At 43.7% G+C, this 24,172-nt stretch overlaps 1 protein-coding gene across 1 annotated transcript in view; it reads left to right on the top strand.

The window, feature by feature from the left end:
* The window catches only part of SLC6A13 (solute carrier family 6 member 13), a 92,655-nt gene that overhangs the window by 17,696 nt on the left and 50,787 nt on the right, over positions 1 to 24,172 (top strand). The window contains exon 2 of the mRNA XM_089671764.1: positions 22,146 to 22,243. The gene's annotated coding sequence lies outside the window, so the exon portion shown is untranslated. The remainder of the gene's footprint in view (positions 1 to 22,145; positions 22,244 to 24,172) is intronic.

The following is a 24,172-nucleotide window of genomic DNA, read 5'->3' as shown; positions in this document are numbered from 1 at the left end:
TGTACTGGAAAATACATGTGAAATTCTCACCATTAGTCCTCATGCACACGTGACGTTTTTACAGCGGCTGTTTTTGGCTTTTGGCATTTTCTTTCTACAGCCAGTAAACCCCCCAGCATGTTATCCTATGTGTCCATGCACAGGGCTGTGTTTTGTATGGAAAAAAAAAATAGCTTTTGGCTTTCTAGAGGAGCAAAACTGCAACAAGCCAGCGTTTCTCGGCTTTTTTTGAGCCAAAATGTTATTTCTTTTGTGTGTAAAAAAACGCTAAAAATGTGGCTAAACGCTAATGCAAAACACTAAACAATGCAAAAAAACTTGCGTTTTTAACGTGACTTTAAACAGCTAATGCACCTTTGTGTTAGGCTTAGGCTTCATGCACACTGGGCTTAAAAAAAACTGGCCGAAAAAAAAACGCTCATCTAGACCGTTTTTGTACACAGTTTAGGTGAGTTTAGGTGAGCTTAGCGTTTTTTTTATGTCAGAAAGCTCCAATCAAAAACGCAAACCGGATGGGGTTTCTTTCCTGCCTCTAAATGTTGAGCTTAAAATATGCCTCTAATCGTTCTAATGTGCATGGACACATAGGATAACACTGAGCTGCTTCTACAGACAAAACACAAAACTCCTATAGAAGCAGCGATTTTTAAGCCAGTGTGCATGGAGCCTAAGGTGTCCCTTTATGACACAGAGAATAGCTGCGATTCAACGGATCTCAGCTATTCTCTGGTCATTCACAGTTTATGACACTCAGGAGATCATGTCAGCCCTTCTCTGGAGATCTGTGTTCTCCCTCCAGATTCTCCAGCCCAGAGCTGGAGAATCAGAGGGACCGCAAACTAATGCAGGCCATAGACGGGGAGAAAAACGGCAGATTTTTCTTTTAAAAAACAAAAAATAGGTCGTTCAAGCGGCCGACGTTACCATCAATGGTAAAAAAAATCGGCCGATTTTCATCCCGTCTACAGCCGGCAAAAAAGTGTCCCTGCAGAGAGCTCCGCTATTTCTTTGACAGTTCTTTAACAGTTCCTTGACATTTACAGCGGTTGCAACATTGTATCTATTTGTTTCCATTTAGGATACAGATGTTTTTATTCGGAAACAAACAGATACAATGTTGCAACCGCTGTAAATGTCAAGGAACTGTCAAAGAACTGTCAAAGAAATAGCGGAGCTCTCTGCAGGGACACTTTTTGCTGGACTGGAATTCCTCTTATTTTTCATCCTACTTCTTCTTTTTCTTCTTCTTCATCATCATCCTCTTCTTCTTCTTCTTCTTCATCATCATCCTCTTCTTCTTCATCGTCATCCTCTTCTTCTTCTTCATCATCATCCTCTTCTTCTTCTTCATCATCATCCTCTTCTTCTTCATCATCATCATCCTCTTCTTCATCATCATCCTCTTCTTCTTCTTCTTCTTCTTCATCATCCTCCTCCTCTTCTTCTTCTTCTTCATCATCATCCTCTTCTTCTCCTTCTTCCTCTTCTTCTACTTCTTCATCATCATCCTCTTCTTCATCTTCTTCTACTTCTTCATCATCATCCTCTTCTTCCTCTTCTTCTACTTCTTCATCATCATCATCATCATCCTCTTCTTCTTCTTCTTCTTTTCTTCATCATCATCATCATCCTCTTCTTCATCATCATCATCCTCTTCTTCATCATCATCATCATCATCCTCTTCTTCATCATCATCATCCTCTTCTTCTTCATCATCATCCTCTTCTTCTACTTCTTCTTCCTCTTCTTCATCATCATCCTCTTCTTCTTCTTCTACTACTTCTTCTTCCTCTTCTTCATCATCATCCTCTTCTTCTTCTTCATCATCATCATCCTCTTCTTTTTCTTCATCATCATCATCATCCTCTTCTTTTTCTTCATCATCATCATCATCCTCTTCTTCTTCCTCTTCTTCATCGTCATCCTCTTCTTCTTCTTCTTCTTCCTCTTCTTCATCATCATCCTCTTCTTCTTCTTCATCATCATCCTCTTCTTCTTTTTCTTCATCATCATCATCCTCTTCTTCTTCATCATCATCCTCTTCTTCTTCTTCTTCATCATCATCATCTTCATCCTCTTCTTCTTCCTCTTCTTCTTTTTCTTCTTTTTGTCTTCCTCTTGCAGGTCACTGCTCATGCGCAGATTTTTTATTGGTAAAAAATCGGCTGATTTGCCCATCATTGCCGCGAAAATCGGCCGATCGGCAAAATCAGCCGATTTTTTTTCCAATTTTACCGATAAAAAAACCCGGCCAAAATACCGAAAAACGGCCGAACAAATAGCCCACTAACGATCCGAAAATCGGCCGATTTTATTTTCGGCCGAAAAATCGGCCGATTTTCGACCCATCTATGGCCTGCATAAGCAGAGATAATTTACCTCTGTTTAGTAAACTGATGTTTTACTGTAATCTCGCGAGATAATAGTAAAATCAGCCGTTTTCCAGTTTGTAGACCGTTCTCCAGCGTTTGGAGATCGTTCTCCCTTCGTTCGGAGAACTGCTTCATAAACTGCATTCACAGGAGAACTGTGTTCTCCGAGAATGAAGGAAAACTGAGCAGCGATCTATTACCGCTGGTTCATAAATGGACACCTTAGTGTATTAATGCCTCTGGTGAATCCAACCATCACTAATCTGCTGACTTTAACCTCCCTAGCGGTCTGATTATGTCCATATTTTTGTGCTGAAAGCGGTACATTTTTTTGTATGGAAATATGTTGTTTTTTTATTGTAGGCCTGTAATTTTTAGGAATAAATCACTGAAATCTGTCCGAACAAGAGTCTAGCAAACATTACGGGTGGGATAAAACTTGAAACCAAAAATCATAAATTATAATATAATAATCATAAAAAATAATAATCTAATAATAAATTTAATTCAATAATATAATCAAACCAAAAACACTGAAATTTGAAATAGAGCGCCAAGTTTGCACATCACTGAGCAAAGTTGAAAAATCGTTTTCAGTGTCTGATGACGAATTTCTCCACGAATCATTATCACTCAATTCTGCAAGTGGTTCTGATTTACTATCGCTGTTCTCTAGCTGGTCTAAAACTGCTTTTGACCTAAAGGGATGCTTTTTGGACACCATGGACGTTTCTCAGTTTCCAGCACTCGGGACAAAATGTATGTGAAATGGTTTGATACAGTAATGTTTTACTATGTAATTATTGTGTATTTAATGAATGTCACATTTTTAAATTTTTGAATTTCCCGCTGGTTCTGTCCCCCGTGCGTCCCGTACATCCCAACACTTGCAGGGAATGGAACCCGGAAGACGGATGCTGGCATCGGCCGGAGGAGATGGCCGGGAACACTGCAGGGGGGACATCATGGGAGTGCAGGACAAGGTAAGTGAAACAGGGATCAAACAGCAACGCTGCAGGGTAATCCTGAGTGTTGCTTGGGGTTACCGCTTTTGATACTGATAATTAACCCCGAGCTACACTCGGGAATACCACCAGGGAGGTTAAAGTGTTACTAAACGCACAACAGTAAAATCAGTCTGTATATGCAGTAAAGCATGCTTGTTATACTCACTGTGGAACCTAAGGGGTTAATCCTCTGCACTGTGTAAAAAAGCTGTTTGATCCTCCTTCTCTGTTCCTCCCCTTTTTCAAGCGACCACCTCTTATCTCCAGACTGAACTGTAGGCATGCACATGCTCAGTTTGGTGTATATTGCTAGAGAGGTTTTATTTTTCTCTTGGGAGAGTGCATGTGATCAGCACAGGGCCAATCAGCACTGTCCAGACAGAGGTCAGAAGTTCTGCATCCTCCTAAAGCAGAAAGAAAACTCCTCCTACAAGCTTTAACCAGTGCTCTGCTGGACACTGATAGAAGTCACAACTGTTCAGGAGAAAAGGTATTTAGCCGTTTATATTTACTAAAATAATTACACTTCCATGTTCTGTGTACTGTGGGAGACCAGTTTTAGCAAATGCAGGGTCCTGGGTTTAGTAACTCTTTAAAGCAGGGTTGAGAAAACCCTAACCAGAAAAGCTAATGGGGCTTTAGAGGTATCACACCATAACATAAGTGTATAGTGTGGTACCATTAGCTTTTCTGGTTAGGGTTTTCTCAACTACAGTATGTCTCTTAGAGGTGTGGTACCAGTAAAGCCAACTTACAAGGCTAGGTAGAGTTACTTTCTCTCCATCTCCCACCCTTCCCATTTTTCAGTGTATCTTTAAAGCAGGGATAGGCAACCTTAAAGAGATGGAGATCTACCTGAACATGGGAGGAGTCAAAGATCACTGGGCACAGTGTCATGCTTTTACCGACCCCCAATGCCTACGCCCTTTAGCAGCTGAGGCAGCAGCCAAAGGTGTACACATGCCTCAGCAGGAATAAAACCCCCTGTGGCTTTTGGCGGGTGCTACTGTCTGCTAATCATGACCATTCAACAGTGCCCCACAACTGCATGATTCTGGAGGGGCCAAGGGGTTAAAGCAGGTGGTAAGAAAGCACCACAATCCTGACAGCTTTAACCCCTTGTTTGCTGTATTGCACAAGGTTGCAAAGCACTTGAAGAGCAGTCCTAATTCACTGGAATGGGTAACGTTTGACAGGGGCTACACCCTCCAACCATGACAGGGGTACAACTCCTGCTGTGGCTGCAAAATGTGTACACTCTTGTCCACTGCAGCTAAAGGGGGTGCGTTTGAGATGGGGTGGAAAAGACACTATGAGGTTTTACCACCCCCCAAACTGCAAATGTAAATAAGCCCTTACTGTTCTGAGCCCCCTATAAGGCTGCTTTCACACTGATGGGCTGATGAGGGTTACCTGCACCAAAGGTTTAGCGCTGTGCATCTGCGCTTTGCCATTGACTTCTATTATATCTTTCTTTATGCTTTATCTATACTGTATTTATGCTTTCAGGAGGTTTGCTGTACTTTCAGAAAGTGCTCCAAACCAGCAGTATATAATAGAAGTCTATGGCTAAGCAGAGCAAACCTGCAGGGTAAATGGCAGAGGATCAGTGGAAAGCAGCCCTATACTATTATGCCCAGTGCATTGCTTCACACTGACCTGAAGATCTCTTCTTTCCTGCTGCTGACACCACTCTGGAGATCTCTAGCCGGGGTTGAGTGCAGTTGGTGTCACTCCACATGGGACAGGAGCCAGCACTACAGAGGAGGCATTGGCTTATGCGGCTCTTGCTCCCTACTACAGCTCCAACTTTACAAGTAGTTCCTTTGCAATACACTCTGTTTGATGCTCTGGGATGGTGGGTCAGCAAGCCAAGACCATGATCTATCAGTCCCCTGGATGAGATCTACTGGTTTCTGACCCCAAATTTAAGCATGCTAATATAGGGATCTGCTGCCCTCTATTGTCTATAGTTGTAAATTCTTGGGCTGCTGATATATTATGTATGCCCTCCCGACTCTTGGTTGTGAGGTTGAAAACCCCAGAAGGAGGAAGACGAGAGAAAAGTCATATCCTATTCTTGGAAAAGCTGCTAATAAATTCAGAGCCAGAGGGGATTATTAGGCAAGTGCTGCTATGTATAATACTTTACTAGTGTTTATGGGTATTAATCCCATGAGCAACCAAACTCCCCCCCTCCCCCCCCCAAAAAAAACCCAATTTGAAGTTGCATACACCCTCCACACATTCATTAATGTGTCACAAAATCTAGAATAAATATATAGAGCAGCGCCTCCCTACTACTAATCCTAAACACCTCTTAAAAACCTTTTCACAAACATAAGTGTATTCCAAAAATATTAACCGCTTGCCATCCGCCCTATAGCAGAAGTACTGCTACAGAGCGGCACGGGTGCGCAAAATCAAGTATAATATATATATATATATATATATATTATGTGTGATTTTGAATTTCCGGGTGGGGGGCTGCCATTCGTGGCCGTGGCTGTCAATCACCGGGTCACCATGTCAGTTCCCCCCCATTGTGCCGCTATTACTAGTAAAAATTAAAAAAATGTAAAATCCCAGTATATATGCCACCATTTGTAAATGCTATAACTTTCACGTAAACCAATTAATTTACATGTATTGGGATTTTTTTAAAGCAAAGACATATCGCAGAATACAGTTTGACCAAAATTTATGTTTCATAGCAAAAAGTACAAAATATTGTTTTTTTTCTCAAAATTGTTGGTCTTTTTTTTTTATAGCACAAAAAATAAAAAAATGCAGAGGTGATCAAATACCACTGAAAGAAAGCTCCATCTGTGGGAAAAAAAGGACGTAAATTTAATTTGGCTGCAGCGTTGCATGACCGCGCAATTGTCAGTTACAGTACTGCAGCGCCATAACACAAAAAATGGCCTGGTCAGAAAGGGGGGTAAATCCTCTGGAGTGCAAGTGGTTAAGAAGAAAAGTCCCATATACAAAAGAAAAAGTCCCATATACGTTAGGATCTTTCTTGATGCTCCTCCACTCTTTCACTACTTCACATCTGCATAAAACATAAACCAATGTTCCTCCACCAACACCTAGATTGTGCTGTCACCTGGAGCTTTTGACCTCACATTTATAAACTTTTGGTCATAAAGCGCTTCTCCTAATGGGACTAATGGAATGAAGATTCCCCAGGTGGTTCTCCTTCTCCATCAACAAACTTTGATGCTTGTATCTCCTTCTCCTCCTCTTTCGAACGCTCTGTTAAAAAAAGGAATATCAAAACCTAGGAATTTTATCTACATCTTCTTGCCTATATTTCATTGACTGGCTCCCTGTACCATACAACCATCAAGTACCTCTTCAAATTCTTCACCTGTGAAAGATGCAAGTTGGATAGTGGATTCTAGAACTGACAGCCAAATGAATGCAGAGCGGCAGCTGCCCGGCCAGGAGGAGGAAAGCTGTATAGCTTATCTGGTGCAGTGTATGTATTCATATATATATCTACAGTTGTGTTCAAAATAATAGCAGTGTGTTGAAAAAAGTGAATAAAGCTCAAAATCCTTCTAATAGCTTTTATTTCCATACACACAAATGCATTGGGAACACTACACATTCTATTCCAAATCAAAACATGAAGAAAAATAGATCAAATTTGTGTTGTTCCTCTAAAAAAATTGAAGAAAAGTGAATATTAGACTGTTCAAAAAAATAGCAGTGTTTGTATTCTTCTTTACAAACTCAAACAGTCACTATATAAACTGAAAAATGTTTGAAGATTTTGCTTTCCTTTGAATCACTTAATGAATATTTAGTTGTATAAGCACTGTTTCTGAGAACTGCTGTACATCTGTATTGCATGGAGTCACCCAACTTCTGGCACCTGTGAACAGGTATTCCACCCAGGATGATTGGACTACATTCCACAGTTCTTCTCTATTTCTTGGTTTTGCCTCCGAAGCTGCATTTTTGATGTCACCCCACAAGTTTTCTATTGGATTAAGATCCGGGGATTGGGCTGGCCACTCCATAACATCAATCTTGTTGGTCTGGAACCAAGATGTTGCACGTTTACTGGTGTGTTTGGGGTCGTTGTCTTGTTGGAACACCCATTTCAAGGGCATTTCCTCTTCAGCATAAGGCAGCATGACCTCTTCAAGTATTCTGATGTATTCAAACTGATCCATGATCCCTGGTATGCGATAAATAGGCCCAACACCGTAGTATGAGAAACATCCCCATATCATGATGCTTGCGCAACCATGCTTCACTGTCTTCACAGTGTACTGTGGCTTGAATTCAGTGTTTGGGGGTCGTCTGACAAACTGTCTCCAGCCACTAGACCCAAAAAGAACAATCTTACTTTCATCAGTCCACAAAATGTTGCGCCATTTCTCTTTAGGCCAGTCAGTGTGCTCTTTGGCAAATTGTAACCTCTTCAGCACATGTCTTTTTTTCAACAGTGGGACTTTGCGGGGGCTTCTTGCAGATAGCTTGGCTTCACATAGGCGTCTTCTAATTGTAACAGTACTCACAGGTAACTTTAGACCTTCTTTGATCTTCCTGGAGCTGATTGTTGGCTGAGTCCTTGCCATTTTAGCTATTCTTCTCTCTATTCGAATGGTAGTTTTTCGCTTTCTTCCACGTCTTTCAGGTTTTGGTTGCCATTTTAAAGCATTTGCGATCATTTTAGCTGAGCAGCCTATCATTTTCTGCACTTCTTTATATGTTTTCCCCTCTCCAATCAACTTTTTAATCAAGGTACACTGTTCTTCTGAACAATGTCTGGAACAACCCATTTTCCTCAGAATTTCAGAGAGAAATGCACTGTAACCAGCATGTACAACATTTGCTGCCTTCCTTCCTTAAATAAGGGCAATAATTGCCACCTGTTTTTCAAATAATGAATGACCTCACTAATAGAACTCCCCACTGCTATTATTTTGAACATGCCCCTTTCAATTAGTGATTCAATTACACAGAATCAGCAGCATGCATGTCATGACTGTTGGGTCTGTTGGATTTCTATTACTCTACTACACCTGCTAGTAAATTATTTGCCATGTAGAAATATAATTTCTACCAAAAACAGTGATTGATCAGGTTAGTGATGTCTGACTGCTATTATTTTGAACACAACTGTGTATATATATATATATATATATATATATATATATATATATATATATATACAGTCATGGCCGAAATTGTTGGCACCCTTGATATTTTTCCTGAAAATCAAGTATTTCACACAAAAAAGGTATTGCATTAACACATGTTTTGCTATACACATGTTTATTCCCTTTGTATGTATTGGAACAAATATAAAACAGAGGCAGAAAAGCAAATATGACATAATGTCACACAAAACCCCAAAAATGGGCTGGACAAAAGTATTGGCACCCTTAACTTAATATTTGGTTGCACACCCTTTGGAAAACATAACTGAAATCAGTCGCTTCCTATAACCATCAATAAGCTTCTGACACCTCTCACCCGGAATTTTGGACCACTCTTCCTTTGCAAACAGCTCCAGGTCTCTCTTATTGGAAGGACACCTTTTCCCAACAGCAATTTTAAGATCTCTCCACAGGTGTTCAATGGGATTTAGATCTGGGCTCATTGCTGGCCACTTCAGAACTCTCCAGCGCTTCTTTGCCATCCATTTCTGAGTGCTTTTTGACGTATGTTTGGGGTCATTGTCCTGCTGGAAGACCCAGGATCTTGGACGCAAACCCAGCTTTCTGACACTGGGCCCTACAGTGCGACCCAAAATCCTTTGGTAATCCTCAGATTTCATGATGCCTTGCACACAGTCAAGGCACCCAGTGCCAGAGGCAGCAAAACAACCCCAAAACATCATTGAACCTCCACCATATTTTACCGTAGGTACTGTGTTTTGTTCTTTGTAGGCCTCATTCCGTTTTCGGTAAACAGTAGAATGATGTGCTTTACCGAAAAGCTCTATCTTGGTCTCATCTGTCCACAAGACATTTTCCCAGAAGGCTTTTGGCTTACTCAAGTACATTTTGGCAAACTGTAGTCTTGCTTTTTTATGTCTCTGTGTCAGCAGTGGGGTCCTCCTGGGTCTCCTGCCATAGCGTTTCATTTCATTTAAATGTCGACGGATAGTTCGCGCTGACACTGATGCTCCCTGAGCCTGCAGGACAGCTTGAATGTCTTTGGAACATGTTTGGGGCTGCTTATCCACCATCCGGACTATTCTGCGTTGCAATCTTTCATCAATTTTCCTCATCCGTCCACGACCAGGGAGATTAGCTACAGTGCCATGGGTTGCAAACTTCTTGATAATGTTGCGCACTGTGGACAAAGGCAAATCTAGTTCTCTGGAGATGGACTTGTAACCTTGAGATTGTTGATATTTTGCCACAATTTTGGTTCTCAGGTCCTCAGACAGTTCTCGTCTCCTCTTTCTGTTGTCCATGCTTAGTGTGGCACAGACAGACACACAATGCAAAGGTTAAGTGAACGTCTCTCCTTTTTATCTGCTTTCAGGTGTGATTTCTATATTGCCCACACCTGTTATTTGCCCCAGGTGAGTTTACAGGAGCATCACATGCTTGTAACATTCTTATTTATCCGCAGTTGTGAAAGGGTGCCAATACTTTTGTCCAGCCCATTTTTGGAGGTTTGTGTGACATTATGTCGAATTTGCTTTCTTTCCTCCCTTTTTTTGTTTTGTCCCAATACACACAAAGGGAATAAACATGTGTATAGCAAAACATGTGTTAATGCAATACGTTTCGTGAGAAATACATGATTTCCTGGAGAAATATCAAGGGTGCCAACAATTTCGGCCATGACTGTATATATATACTGGTGACAGAAGTTTATCTGTCTCCCTGTAGTTATCTTACATGCACTATACCAGATAAATACGTCTGTGATATGGTATGGGTGTGTAGTAGTCACCTTGCTGTATATTAGTAGCTGAACCTGTTTAATAGATTTTATATGCAACTCCTAACATTTTAGTTAACCCTGTCCCTTCTGGTCTGGGATTATATAGCTGGTTTTAGTGTAGGTCTCATTAATAGGCTAGATCCAGATTACATGTTGGACGGCCACTTCTGGTAGTTAGAGAGGTCAAATTGCATAACAGATTAGAAACTACTAGTGACTAGGATGCAGAGTAGATAGGCTAAATCTGTTCCAGTGCCACACCATGGTTTTGGCTGGTGAGAATCTGCGTTCCAGGCTGGTTGGACATTGGTTGGAGGATCGCTACATCACAATGGATCTTGTCTTCAGGTCTCTGACACAAAGATGGACGCCGCATCGCAATCATTCTCAGGGGGGCTCTGCAACTGAAATTTGCTGCAGCATTCATCTGGAGGTATCTTTAGTAATAACTAAATATACCTGGGTATAGGTGCACAATTCCACCAGGACTCTTGTAGGGCCCTTTCCTGATAATACCTGTTTGTAAATTGGATGTGTGTAGTTATTAATCTCTATAAAAGGCTTGTATTATTTCCATACTGGTGTGCATCTACTGTATATACTGTACTTATAGTTAATGTTATATGCTGATTGCTATAGTTCCTCTGTGCCCAATTACCTTGATTAGCTTACTAGTTTCCCCGGAAGGGACTCTTCTCTGTTCACAGAGGCCTTATCCTGGGAGGAGTCACTGTCAGCTTTATTATTAAAATCCTTCTTCCACTTAATGAAGGATCTGGTTCTCTTAACTATCTACAGGTTTAACAGAATATTCTGTTTGGGGAGCGTTATTTATTATAACCTCCCAAAAGAGTGCCATGCTAGATTTATCACAAACTGACCATTCCAGGTCTATTGGATGCTTGTGTCTCCCCCTGAACAATACAGTGGGGAAAATAATGATTTGATCCCCTGCAGATTTTGCAAGTTTGGCCACTTACAAAGAAATGAAGGGTCTATCATTTTTTTCATAGGTGTATTTTAAATGATAGAGACAGAATATCAACCAAAATCCAGAAAAAAAAGGTACAAATGTTATAAGTTGAGTTGCAGTTCAGTGAGTAAAATAAGTATTTGATCCCCAAGCAAAACATGACTTGGTACTTGGTAGAAAACCCTTGTTGGCAAGCACAGAGGTAAGACTCTTGTAGTTTGTTACCAGGTTTGCACACATCTCAGGAGGGATTTTGGTCCACTCTTTTTTACAGATTTTCTCTAATTCCTTAAGGTTTCTTGGCTGTTGCTTGGCAACTCAAAGTTTCAGCTCCCTCCATAAATTTTCTATAGGATTAAGGTCTACAGACTGGCTAGGCCTCTTCATCACCTGAATGTGCTTCTTCTTGAGCCACTCCTTTGTTGCCTTGGCAGTATGTTTTGGGTTATTATCATGCTGGAAGACCCATCCACGGCCCATCTTCAGTGGTCTGGCTGAGGGATGAAGGTTCTCATCCAAGATTATACAATACATGGCCTCGCCCATTGGCCCCTCAATTCGGCAAAATCAGCCTGTTCCTTTAGCAGAGAAACAAACCCAAAGCATAATATTTCCACCTCCATGCTTGACTGTAGGGATGGTGTTCTTAGGGTCATAGTCAGCATTTGTCTTCCTCCAAACATGGCGAGTTGAGTTAAAGTGATTCTAAAGGCTTAATTATTTTTTACAAAAAATAACAAACATGTCTGTACTTACCTATGCACAGTGGTTTTGCACTCCTTTTCTTGTGTCCCCCGCTGGTGCTCCTGGCCCCTCCCTCCGGTCGGGTGCCCCCAAAGCAAGCAGCTTGCTATGGGGGCACCCGTTACTCCGTGTGTTCATTAATTGCTCAGCCCCACCCCCTCTCTCTCCTCATTGGCTCCCGGGCTGTGATTGAAAGCAGGAATGGCTCCCGCTGCTGTCTCAGCCTATGAGAAGAGGGAGTTCTGGGATAGCTGAGACTCCTGTGCACATCGCTGGATCAAGAGGGAGCTTATGTGAGTATTGGGGGGGAGGCTGCTGCACACAGAAGGTTTTTTTACCTTCATGCATAGAATGCTTGAAGGTAAAAAACCTTAAGCCTTTAGAACCACTTTAATGCCAAAGAGCTCAATTTTGGTCTGATCTGACCACAGCACTTTCTCCCAATCCTTCTCTGATTCATTTAGATGTTCATTGGCAAACTTCAGACTGGCTTGTATATGTGCCCTCTTGAGGAGGGGTACTTTGCAGGCGCGGCAGGATTTCAATCAATGACAGCGTATTCACAAGCTCCTCCTGTGTAGTTCTGGGCTGATCCCTCACTTTTCTCATCATCATCCTTACCCCTCAAGACAAAATCTTGCATGGAGCTCCAGACCGAGGGCGATTGATGGTTATTTTGTGTTTCTTCCATTTGCTAATAGCTCCAACCAGCACTCAAAATTTCAACTCGCCTGCTCGCATTTGGCAAGTAGAAATAAAGTAGGGGAGAGTGTGTCCCAGAGAGCAGGGGTGGATGGGGTCAGAGCGTCAGTGGAGCTCCCGGCCCTGCCGTATTCCCAAACCAGTGCTATATTCCCAAACTAGCAGGAAGGGGTGGGGTCAGAGGATCAGTGTAGCTCCCACCGCAGGGCTGCCATCAGGGGGGACAACCCATACTTATGTAGGGGTCCCAGGCATCCCGAGGGAGCTACCCATATGGAGTTCACTTGCTGCATGTTCAGACCCTTGTTCCCTTTCCTGTGTTTAATGAAGGCATTGCTGACATCCCCCTAGCCACACCCCACCACTGCTATGTACTGTGTGCCCGCATGGAGTGAGGTGCATGATGCAGGGGGAGGGGGGGACCAGAGATTACATGGGTGGTGTGCCTAGGACCAGACGCAGGTGAGTTTACCAATACTGTCTGCAATATATGAGTTTAGAACACACACACGGGTTATTTCAAGTTCAGGCTTGGTGTTGTGCTGCTCATAGTGGCTCTGTGGTCTATCATACTCTATGGGAGCCATATACTGTGTGCTGGGGGCAGACTGAATCCATAGAAGTTTATACACTAATATCAGCCACTCTATCCCTCACTTTCACCTCAGTTGCTCATTGTTGTAACTAAAACTAATAGATACACTCACCCACCAATCTTGGGCCAGCTTGTGCTCAATAACCAGGGGTTTCCACCACTCCTCCCATGACTCAGCCTTAAGTCAGGTCACCTTCTCATGCAGCACCACTGTCTCTCCTTCTTTATATCTCAATCGTGCAGGTTGGGGTAAGGACAATAAAAACCTCCATAGTGTAATACCTCTGGCTATCTCCGGTGGTACATCTGCAGCCTCTGACAATCTCCTGTTGTACATCCGCAGCCTCTGATCATCTCTTGTAGTACATCCGCAGTCTCTGACCGTCTCCTGTATTATATCCACAGTCTCTGACCGTCTCCTGTAGTACATCTGCAGCCTCTGATCATCTCCTGTAGTAAATCTGCAGCCTCTGGTCATATCCTGTAGTACATCCGCAGTCTCTGACAATCTCCTGTAGTACATCCGCAGTCTCTGACAATCTCCTGTAGTACATCTGCAGTCTCTGACAATCTCCTGTAGTACATCTGCAGTCTCTGACAATCAACCGTAGTAGTACATCCACAGTCTCTGATCATCTCCTGTAGTACATCCGCAGTCTCCGACCATCTTCTGTAGTACATTTGCAGTCTCTGATCATCTCCTGTAGTACATCCACAGTCTCCGACCATCTCCTGTAGTATATTCACAGTCTCTGATCATCTCCTGTAGTACATCTGCAGTCTCTGATCATCTCCTGTAGTACATCTGCAGCCTTTGGTCATCTTCTGTAATACATCCGCAGCCTCTGATCATCTCCTGTAGTACATCCGCAGTCTCTGATTAGATGGGACTGGAGAAATAGGAGGATATGGAATGGGGGAGATGGGACTGGAGAAGGAGGAGAACATTGAATGGGGGAGATGGGACTGGGGAAGGAGGAGAACATTGAATGGGAGAGATGGGACTGGAGAAGGAGGAGGACATAGGATGGAGATGTTTACATTGCTTTATGTTAATATTGTTAACATTGTTCTTGTTGTTAATATTAATTTTTGTAACTTTATTCTGCATAAAACATTTAAGAGTGTCATTTCATGAGATAATTTATGAGGGCCTGTTTAGGGGCAGGCAGGGTAAGGGTTGGGTGGGACAACTGGTACCGAGTAACTCCTAAGACCTGGCTAGTAGCTCAGGACTTAAAATTTTGATCTCTGGCTCAAATAGTTGTATTGTTCTCTCCAAGCTTCTTGCTGATGGTCTTGTAGCCCATTCCAGCCTTGGGAAGGTTTATAATCTTGTCCCTGATGTCCTTTGACAGCTCTTTGGTCTTGCCCATAGTGGTACCCAAGAAAGAGTTTCTGTGGACAGGTGTATTTTATACACATAACAAGTTGTCGTTAGGAGCACCTTCTTAAATTGACAGGACTAATCTGTGTACCACATGAGTACATAGCCAGTCTGTGGGAGCCAGAATTATTGTTGGTTGGTAGCGGATCAAATACTTGTTTTACTCACTGAACTGCAACTCAATTTTGTAACATTTGTATCGTGTTTTTTCTGGATTTTTGGTTGATATTCTATCTCTATCATTTAAAGTGGGCAAACTTACAAAATCTGCAGAGGATCAAATTATTATTTTCCCCACTGTACCTCATTGGTGTGTTCCATCAGACCTGCAGGGACACACCAATGAATGGTGAAGGGGTGGGGAAATAGCAGTGGGGGCACAGACATCCAACATACCTAAACGTTTTGGATTGTGGTGATTCTAGCCATGCTTTTAGCTTGGTAGAATAGGGACGATTGGTGTCACCAGAGGCGAGACACTGTTGTCGAGTATTATATAAGCATTTTCCAAAGCAGTATTGAAACATATGTAAATGCAATCACTAACATCTCATACAGTATAAGCTGAAATTTAATTTTAAATGTCATTTTCAATTGTTTGCAATCTGCAGGCTTTATTAAAATAATCCCTGGTGATTCTGCCATGAAGGTACTTGTTTAGGCACTTCCTGTTCTAGGGTAACAATGCTTTATCCTTTTTCTCTCAACTGTGCTCCTCTGTCATGCCTGGAAGGTTCTACAGTTTTTAATTTTTACAGTTTTATTTTTTTTTGTGCTTTAAACGAAAAAAAGACAGTAAATTAAAAAAAATATACTTTTTGATATAAAACCCATTAAAAAAGTCAACAAATAAATAAATAACATTTCTTCATAAATTTAGTCCAAAATGTATTCTGCCACATGTCTGTGGTAAAAACTAAATCCCAATAAGTGTATACTAATTGGTTTCTGTGAAAGTTATAGCGTCTACAAATGGTCTACAAATGGTGGTATATAAACTGGAATTTGTATTTATTTTATACAGTGATTTATGCGGGACTGCGGTGGGCATTCTGACACTAACTGACACTGGGTGGGAACTGACTAACTTCCACTGACATCTCCAGTGACACTAATACAGTTATCAGTGCTAATAAAAGGCACTGATCACGATACTAATGACACTGGGCAGGAAGGGGTTAACATTTGGGGTGATCAAAGGGTTAGCTGTGTACTGTTTTACTAGGCTAGGGGGAAATGCTGCTTTCTATCTCTCTGCTTTGCAGAGATAGAAAGCAGCACATCCCCACTGACAGGAGAGAGATCCATGTTTTGTTTACACTCAGATCTCTCCCCTGTCAGCTGCTCCACCAATCACCAGCCAGCCATGAATCACTGGTTGGGGCCTGGTGATTAACATCTACGGGAGCCAATGACAGCGCGAGAAGGGCGGCGCACGTGTGCCCCCTACCCAGGGATGCAAAATCATGTATATTTCCATGATTTTGCACAGAGTAGTACATCTGCTATAGGGCGATCTTAAAGTGGTTAAAGAAGGGGATAGGGATAGGCAAAACATCACCCATTGGTACACCCCCTAAACAAAACACTAAGCAGTTAATAAAATGTTGAAAATCCTTACCATGTATGACCTCATCACTGTAATTTAAAAGATAACAGCATCTGCTCTGCCAAGGAGGAGGTATAGCAGCCGGGATTACATCATATCCTCTCCTCTCTCTCTGCAGTAAAAGGAAGCTACAGTTCCCATCAACACAGGGAACTGTAGTGAATGTGAGTGGGTACACTATACTTGTACATGTTGAATGTGTTTGAGAGTCTTGTTCCGCCCGCCACTGCAAGTGGGGCTGAATTACATCACTGCTTCCTGGAGAAAGAACTACAGAAGGGATGTGCCGAGACCAGTGGCTGGGAAAATATAGGAGGCATAGCAGCCACTGATCTTACAAACAGGAAACCAAAGTGAATTACCAGTTTGATTTGAAAATGAATAGGCTACTGAACAGAGCAACTACTGAGTGAACCATAAAATGGATGACATATGCAGTGAAGGTAGAAAATCAGCAACAAGGACATGTAAAGAGGTTTTTACCCAGGGTTCTGCTTTAAAGCTGAACTCACACCTTAAACTGGCTATACTTGTAAACACGTCCTTCTTTCTCCCTGTGGGTTGAATAATAGAGCATAAATAAATAATAAAGGATATCTCCATCCACACTATACAGCTCTGGTGGACGAATCTTCTGATGCGGGCTATTGGATTCAGAATATTCGAACGATGCTTGCTGATAATATGTAGGCACTGTTTAGGCTGACAATTTTTCAGCCAATACCTTCGGCAAAGGTAAAAGTAAAAAATATAATTTTTTCAATCTGGTTGTTGCCGAGAGGGCCAATAACTGAGCAAACTTTGAATAATTTAGCAGAAACTGGCTGAAATTTGATGCATGTATGGCTAAATTTACATTCAGTCACAGTTATACAGATTCCTCTCCTGGACTGTACACTGTGAGCTTCTCTCATGGTGTTCATTATGTAACACCCTCCTATTTAGCTAGGGGGAGCTCTAGCTTCAATTGTTAGACAGAGGCTGAGCAGCAGCCCAGGTATAACAGTCAGAGGGAAGTTAAATTTGGGTCAGAGCTGAGAGGCACTGCAGGCCAGCCCCTCTGGAATTTCCTTGTGCTCTAGAACTTTGGCGAAAGGTCCAGAAGCAGTGGGTGGATCTGAGGTGTGGCTGGCTTGTACTCTTAAGGAATCCTGGCCAATCCCAAACAGGAGGTTTGGCAAGGAGCCAGGACTACCCTTAAAAGTGAGAGAACCTGCTCAGCAGCAAGAAAGTTCGGGTGGAAGATGGAGAAGTAGGCTGAGGTGCAGGAGCCTGGGGGTGGGGGCAGATGGGAGAGGGGCTCACCTACAGGCAGAGGAGCTGGCCAGGAAGAAAGCTTGCACCCTCACCAGCCCCCAGAGATAGGACCACCTGAGCAGCAAAAGAGGAGGAGCCCAGCTAGAAGGCCTGGTAGTAGCCACCGAATCAATAGCAGCACAGGAGAGGGACAAGTGAGTAAACCCACAACCCCTGGGCCAGATAGGGGAAGGAGCACTCTGGTGGGAAACCAGATTAGCAAACCTGCTGGGACTGTCTTTTATGTAAAGTAGCAGAACTGGATCCCCTGTCCGGAGATTTCCTTCAGGCAGCCACATCAAGGAATACTTGGGGTCTGGAGAGGTACATTGGGAGATGCTGGCTAGCTCTCCAACAGAGACTTTGTTGCAGTAGACTTATAAATAGTTCCAGGTTGTTGTCCTCAGTTCATCAGTTCCATTTGGCATCCCATATACCCCTTGCCTTATCCAAGTTGATATCCCCCTAATAAAATATAAAAAAAAACAAGCCCAAGGGCTGCTTTCTGACTCCTGGATGCAAGTTTGTGGAAAGGCGTGTTGCCTGACTGTGCAGGACTATAGGTCAGGGGTGGGCAACTGTGGCCCTCCAGCTGTTGGTGAACTACAAGTCCCATCATGCCTCTGCCTTTGGGAGTCATGCTTGTTACTGTCAGTTTTGCAATGCCTCATGGGACTTGTAGTTCTACAACAGCTGGAGGGCCACAGTTGCCCACCCCTGCTATAGGGGGATCCAAATATTCAGCAACTCCTAAGGGGATAGTGCTACAATTAGAAGCTGCAACAAGTCATAGAAAGCTTGCTTTATTTCCTGGCTGGAGGACTTTCATCCCCAGCCTGATTGTCCCTGGCTTGCTTCTTTCATTAATTGGCTTTCAGTTCTCTCAAACATGGGGGGCCACAGTATTACATATGGGTGTTACCCAGGGTAGTCTGCATGCAAATACAGTTTGCCTAAGAATGGCCACCCCTCTAGACTGGCATTCACCCATCAAGGTATTTTAAAAAGATCCAGCTCACTGCTTGCATTAAGCCTCCACTGTTGAAGGGACACTCTAGAGAAGTCCTTTGGCACTCAAGGCAATGAGGCCAAAGTAAGCTCACAGCTGCCCCCCCCCCCCCCCAAATGTGAATATCAACTCGCCCAGTAAAAGTGTATGTATATTTGTTCTGCCAGCAGGTTCGTTCTGACTTGCTGCAGCTTATAAAGAACATTGTGAGAAGCTCGCAGTGTGCAGTGAAAATAACCTATACAACTGTGCAAGACTGAAGGGAGAGCTGGAGTTCAGCCTTAAAGGCAAAGTGGAAAGATAATTTACAAAAATTCCAACTGTAATGACTTTTGATTGTGCTATTGTGGGACATTTCCAGGCACACAGTTTCAGAAGCAGAGACAGTCCCTGGAAATCAGACTCCAGGTGTGTCAGCAGCTCCTATTCCCAGGACACAAATCTTTCATAGAGAAAATAGAACTCAGAGCACCTGTCAGAATATAGTTTTCACCATCTACGATTTGTACTCGTTTCCACAGGAAATATCTGTTGATTTAAGACTACTTTTTGCATCCTGGCAAGGACAGGGTTATCCATATTCCTGGGGGCCCCTGCAGACTCTGGAATTTTTTGGGACGCTATTTCTCTCCAACCCTCAAGCTATGGATGCATCTGCTGGACCGCACACTGCGATGACAGCTGGATTGTCAGATGTTCTGAGAGATGACAGTGAACAGCAGGGCGGCGACACACAGAGGGGGGGAGTCACCTTTATGCAGTTAGGTAAATGTGCAGCGTATGCAAGAAAGCATGACGTACGCAGCACATTAACCCAGGGAGAGCCAAAGGGGTTATAACAGGCTAAAGGGAATAAATAGTTGTTCAGTAGATATAAACCCCACCTGGGTGACATTGTATTTGCTCTTTACACTGCGTATCATAAACAGTTGCCATTTAAAAAAAAATTAAATTGTGTATTTACCCTATTTTTATCTTTTGTGGCAAATCAGTGCTGCTGATCTCCTGCAACCTCTTTGCAACCATGTCCTATCTACATGCAGTCGAGTGATGGCTCCATTGAATTTCTCAGGGTCAGTTTCCTGATGGTGATAACAGTGGGGCATGCCTGCGTAATGTGTGTCAACACAGCTGATTCCTTGTTGTAAGACTGTGTGACAGAGTAACAGCACAATTACAGACAGAACATTGTCACCCTATATTGGGAAGTGCCTGAAGAAACCTGCTATGTCCATTATGAGGAGTTCTCACCATCCCTCTGCTGTGTTCTTGAGTCTGCACACCTGCTGTGCCCATTATGAGGAGTTCCCACCTTCCCTGTGCTGTGTTCCTGAGTCTGCACCCCTGCTGTGCCCATTATGAGGGGCTCCCACCATCCCTGTGCTGAATTCCCAGGTCTGCACATCTGCTGTGCCCATTATGAGGGGTTCCCAACATCCCTGCACTGAGTTCCCAGGTCTGCACACCTGCTGTACCCATTATGAAGGAGTCCTACCATCTTTGTCCTGAATTTCTGGGTCTACACACCTGCTGTGCTGATTAGGATGATGGCTCCTACTATCCCTGCCCTTACTTCCTGGTTCTGCATACCTATTGCGCACATTTTTAGGGGTTCCCATAATCCCTCCACAGAGTTTCTGGTTCTGTACATCAGCTGTGCCCATTATGAGGAATTCCTACCATTCCTGCACTGAATTCCTTGTTCTGTACACCAGATGTGCCCATTATGAGGGACTCCCACCATCCCTGCACTTAATTCCTTGTTCTGTACACCAGATGTGCCCATTATGAGGGGTTCCCACTGTTCCTGCACTGAGGTCCCAGGTCTGCACACACGCTGTGCCCATTATGAGGGGTTCCCACCATCCCCGTGCTGATTCCCTGGTTCTCAACATTCACTGTGTCCATTATGAGGGGTCTTCACCATTCCTGGGTCTGCACACCTGCTGAGCTCATTTTTAGTAGTTCCCAATTCTGTAGAGCTGCTTGGCCGATTATGAGGAGCTCTTACCGTCCCAGCCAGGGGCGGACTGACAACTCATGGGGCTCCCGGGCAATAGGGGATCATGGGGCCCCTGTGTCCTTGCCCAAACTCAAAAAAGCCTATGAAAAAGGTACCAGGGGCATCTCATGGGGCCCCCTGCTGACCCCGGGCCCTCCAAATGGTCAGTCCGCCCCTGATCCCAGCTTTGAGTTTATTAATCATTTTGTGTTGTGGAGAATGTGACAGGATGGGCTAGATCATGAGGCAAGAAACACCCTAAATCCCCCAGGTGGATTGGAGTCATAGATTATGGCGTAATTTATGAATCTCATTGTTGGAATATTTAAGATGTGTAAGAAGCCAGGGACAGACCCAATTCTCCAGACCCCACCTATACCTAAAATATCACTTTTGGGTGGGCTGATCTTTTAAGGCAATGGGGAATTATACCAACCGATCAGCGACTGCTGCCCTCTGCCAATCCCTTCACTGGCTTCCACTAACCAAATGTATAAAATTCAAAATACGAGCCACATCTTACAAATCCATCCACAACACTGCCCCTAGCTACATCACCAACCTCATCCGCAGATATCACCCAAATCGCCCACTCTGCTCCTCCCATGATATCCTCCTCTCTAGATCCCTCACCACCTCCTCCCACGCTCACCTCCAGGACTTCTCCAGAGCCTCTCCCATCCTCTGGAACTCCCTACTACAGCATGTCCGGTCAGCCCCCACCCTGTCTCCTTTTAGGCGATCTTTGAAAACTCACTTATTCAGGGAAGCCTACCCCACCTCCACCTAAGAACTGTACTTGAATCACCGCCACCAGATCATCCCCCGCAGCTATCACCTTTTGTATCACCTCCCCCCTCTTACTTTAGATTGTAAGCTCCACGAACCGGGCCCTCCTATTCCTTCTGTACTGAAATGTATTGTGATTGTACTGTCTCCCTTATATTGTAAAGCGCTGCGCAAACTGTTGGCGCTATATAAATCCTGTATAATAATAATAATTATGAACGCAGAATAGAGTGATTCATCTAGACACCAACAGAATGAATGGAAGGGGTTATTTTATTTATGCATGAACTGCTGAATGAAGTGAAATGTGTCCTGGTATCTGGTAAAGTATTAAATGAATATGTGAGACAGTAATGGAAAGATACAACAGGAACATCTAATTGGTTGGAAGGCCTATATGCATGCAGCCATTGGGCAACAGCTGTAGGCAGCCAAAGGGTTAAATAACGGTTTGTGTTTGTCCTGTTGCCCCAGCAGGACAGAGCAGACTCCTCCAGCTGCCCTGTGACCCCTCTGCTCTCACTGCTGGACCCAGGAATGTCAGAGGGCGGAGAAGTTTACAATTACTCCGTCCTTTAAATATCTGCAGCTTAGGGATTTGTAGCCCAGTGTTTAGGGAGATTGGAGCTGGTGGGTGCCACAGCCGTGCCATCTCTGCCTTCAGCATGCTTTCCTTCTGTCTGCCACCTCTTATGGTCTGACCTAACCAGGAACTCTTTTTTTTGGATTTACCCAGGACGCACCCTTCACGCTGACTTGCCTGGTAGACGGCTGCTGGCACCCCGAAAGGTTCCTCACTGCTGCACACTGTTCCGTCCTGACACCCCAAAAAAGGTATTGCATTTTCATTTGTTTTTTCTTAAAGCCTATCTAAGCCAGAACACTTAAAGTGTATGTCCAAGCATTTTTTTTTCTAGTTTTGGATATAGTAGGGAAGGATTAGAACCCCTGCCAGGTTTTCATTGCTATTCTTCCTACCTCTCAGTCCTGGTAAAAAACAGTTTACCAGAATGAAATGAAGGAAATTCGGAAACAGGGACGCAGACAGAAATAAAAATCTGCCAGGCCTTACTGCTAAAAAAAGAAACATTTCTATTTCTGTGTGTATTACTGTCAAAGAATTCCACCCATGTCCTGTCTGGTGAAACTGTTATCGGGATAGTAGCTGAAATTAGTTTATTAATTTCAGGTACTTATATAGCACCGTCAATTTACACAGTGCTTTACATATATATTGTACATTTACATCAGTCTGTAACCCTCAATGGGTGTACAATCTAAGGTCCCTAACTCACATTCATACATATGCATACTAGGGACAATTTATACAGGATCCAATTAACCTACCTGCATGTCTTTGGAGTGTGGGATGAAACCCACACAGGCACAGGGAGAACATGCAAACTCCAGGTAGGTGGTGCCATGGTTGGGATTTGAACCAACAACCCCCTAGTAATGCCAGGTGGAAGTGCATTCACATCAGTCCCTAACCCTCAAGGGGTACACAATCTAAGGTCCCTAACTTACATTCATACATATACTAGGGAAAATTTAGACAGGAGCCAATTAACATACCAGCATGTCTTTGGAGTGTGGGAGGAAACCGCTTACACCCACGCAGGCACAGGGAGAACATGCAAACTCCAGGCAGGTGGTGCCATGGTTGGGATTTGAACCAATGACCCTAGTACTGCCAGGTGGAAGGGCTAACCAACCTAAGCCACTGTGCTGCCTAACTCTCTCAGGTCCCTGGAAAGCAGGAAAACCCTCACAGGGCTTGTAATCCTTCACCATCCTATCCAAAGCTAAAAGCAAAAGCTTTGGCTGGATACACGCTTTAAACCAAATATATTGTTGCACAGAATGTTGAATCCTTTATCGATTCAATCTAGCATGGTGAACTTACCAGCCAAATGTTTATACAAGCACTTTCCAATGGTGCAACACTTGCTCGGTTCAGTTGCAGCGTTGTCGGCCTTTTCCTGCACTGTCACGAATTGGACTACAAGCAATTGTGGCAAAACAGTGTGCTGATGTTCTCTATCACTAGAGCATGCATACTGTACATCCACAGGAAATTCATACAAAGAGGATGTGATAGAAACCATGAACTCTCCAAGGGCTTGTTCACATGGGCGGCCATCCACCTAAATACAGCAATGCAGTCCATTATGAGGGGTCCTCACCATTTCTGGGTCTGCACACCTGCTGAGCTCATTTTTAGTAGTTCCCAATTCTGTAGAGCTGCTCGGCCGATTATGAGGAGCTCTTACCATCCCAGCCAGGGGCAGACTGACAACTCATGGGGCCCCCGGGCAATAGGGGATCATGGGGCCCCTGTGTCCTTGCCCAAACTCAAAAAAGCTGATGAAAACAGTACCAGGGGCATCTCATGGGGCCCCCTACTGACTCCGGGCCAGTTTTCAAATGGTCAGTCCGCCCTTGAGCCACACAGGGCTGTACCCATGCCACCATGCTGCATTGTTCATGTGAATGGGGCCATGCCACAAATGCCCTTCAATGAGTCCATTGCATGTGGTTGCAGTGCTATTGGTCAGCATTTTGAGTGTTAATGCCATTTACCTGCCTGTTAAATGACTCTTAAAAACTTTCCACCGCAGATCGCGTTTCAGAGGAGTGGCAAGGACTGCCATACGTGTGAGCAAGCCCTAAAGGACACACCTTTACCCTGGGTTCACACTAGCCCGCAGATGACAGGCTGGCCGTGGGTGCAGGAATCGCATCTGTTCCCGCAACCACTCG

Source organism: Staurois parvus, unplaced genomic scaffold, assembly GCF_062004578.1.
Source record: "Staurois parvus isolate SC_StPar_1 unplaced genomic scaffold, SC_StPar_1.0 ptg000114l, whole genome shotgun sequence".
NCBI classification, from domain to species: domain Eukaryota; kingdom Metazoa; phylum Chordata; class Amphibia; order Anura; family Ranidae; genus Staurois; species Staurois parvus.
Note: the sequence above shows the minus strand (reverse complement) of the source record. Positions and strands in the feature narration are given on the sequence as shown.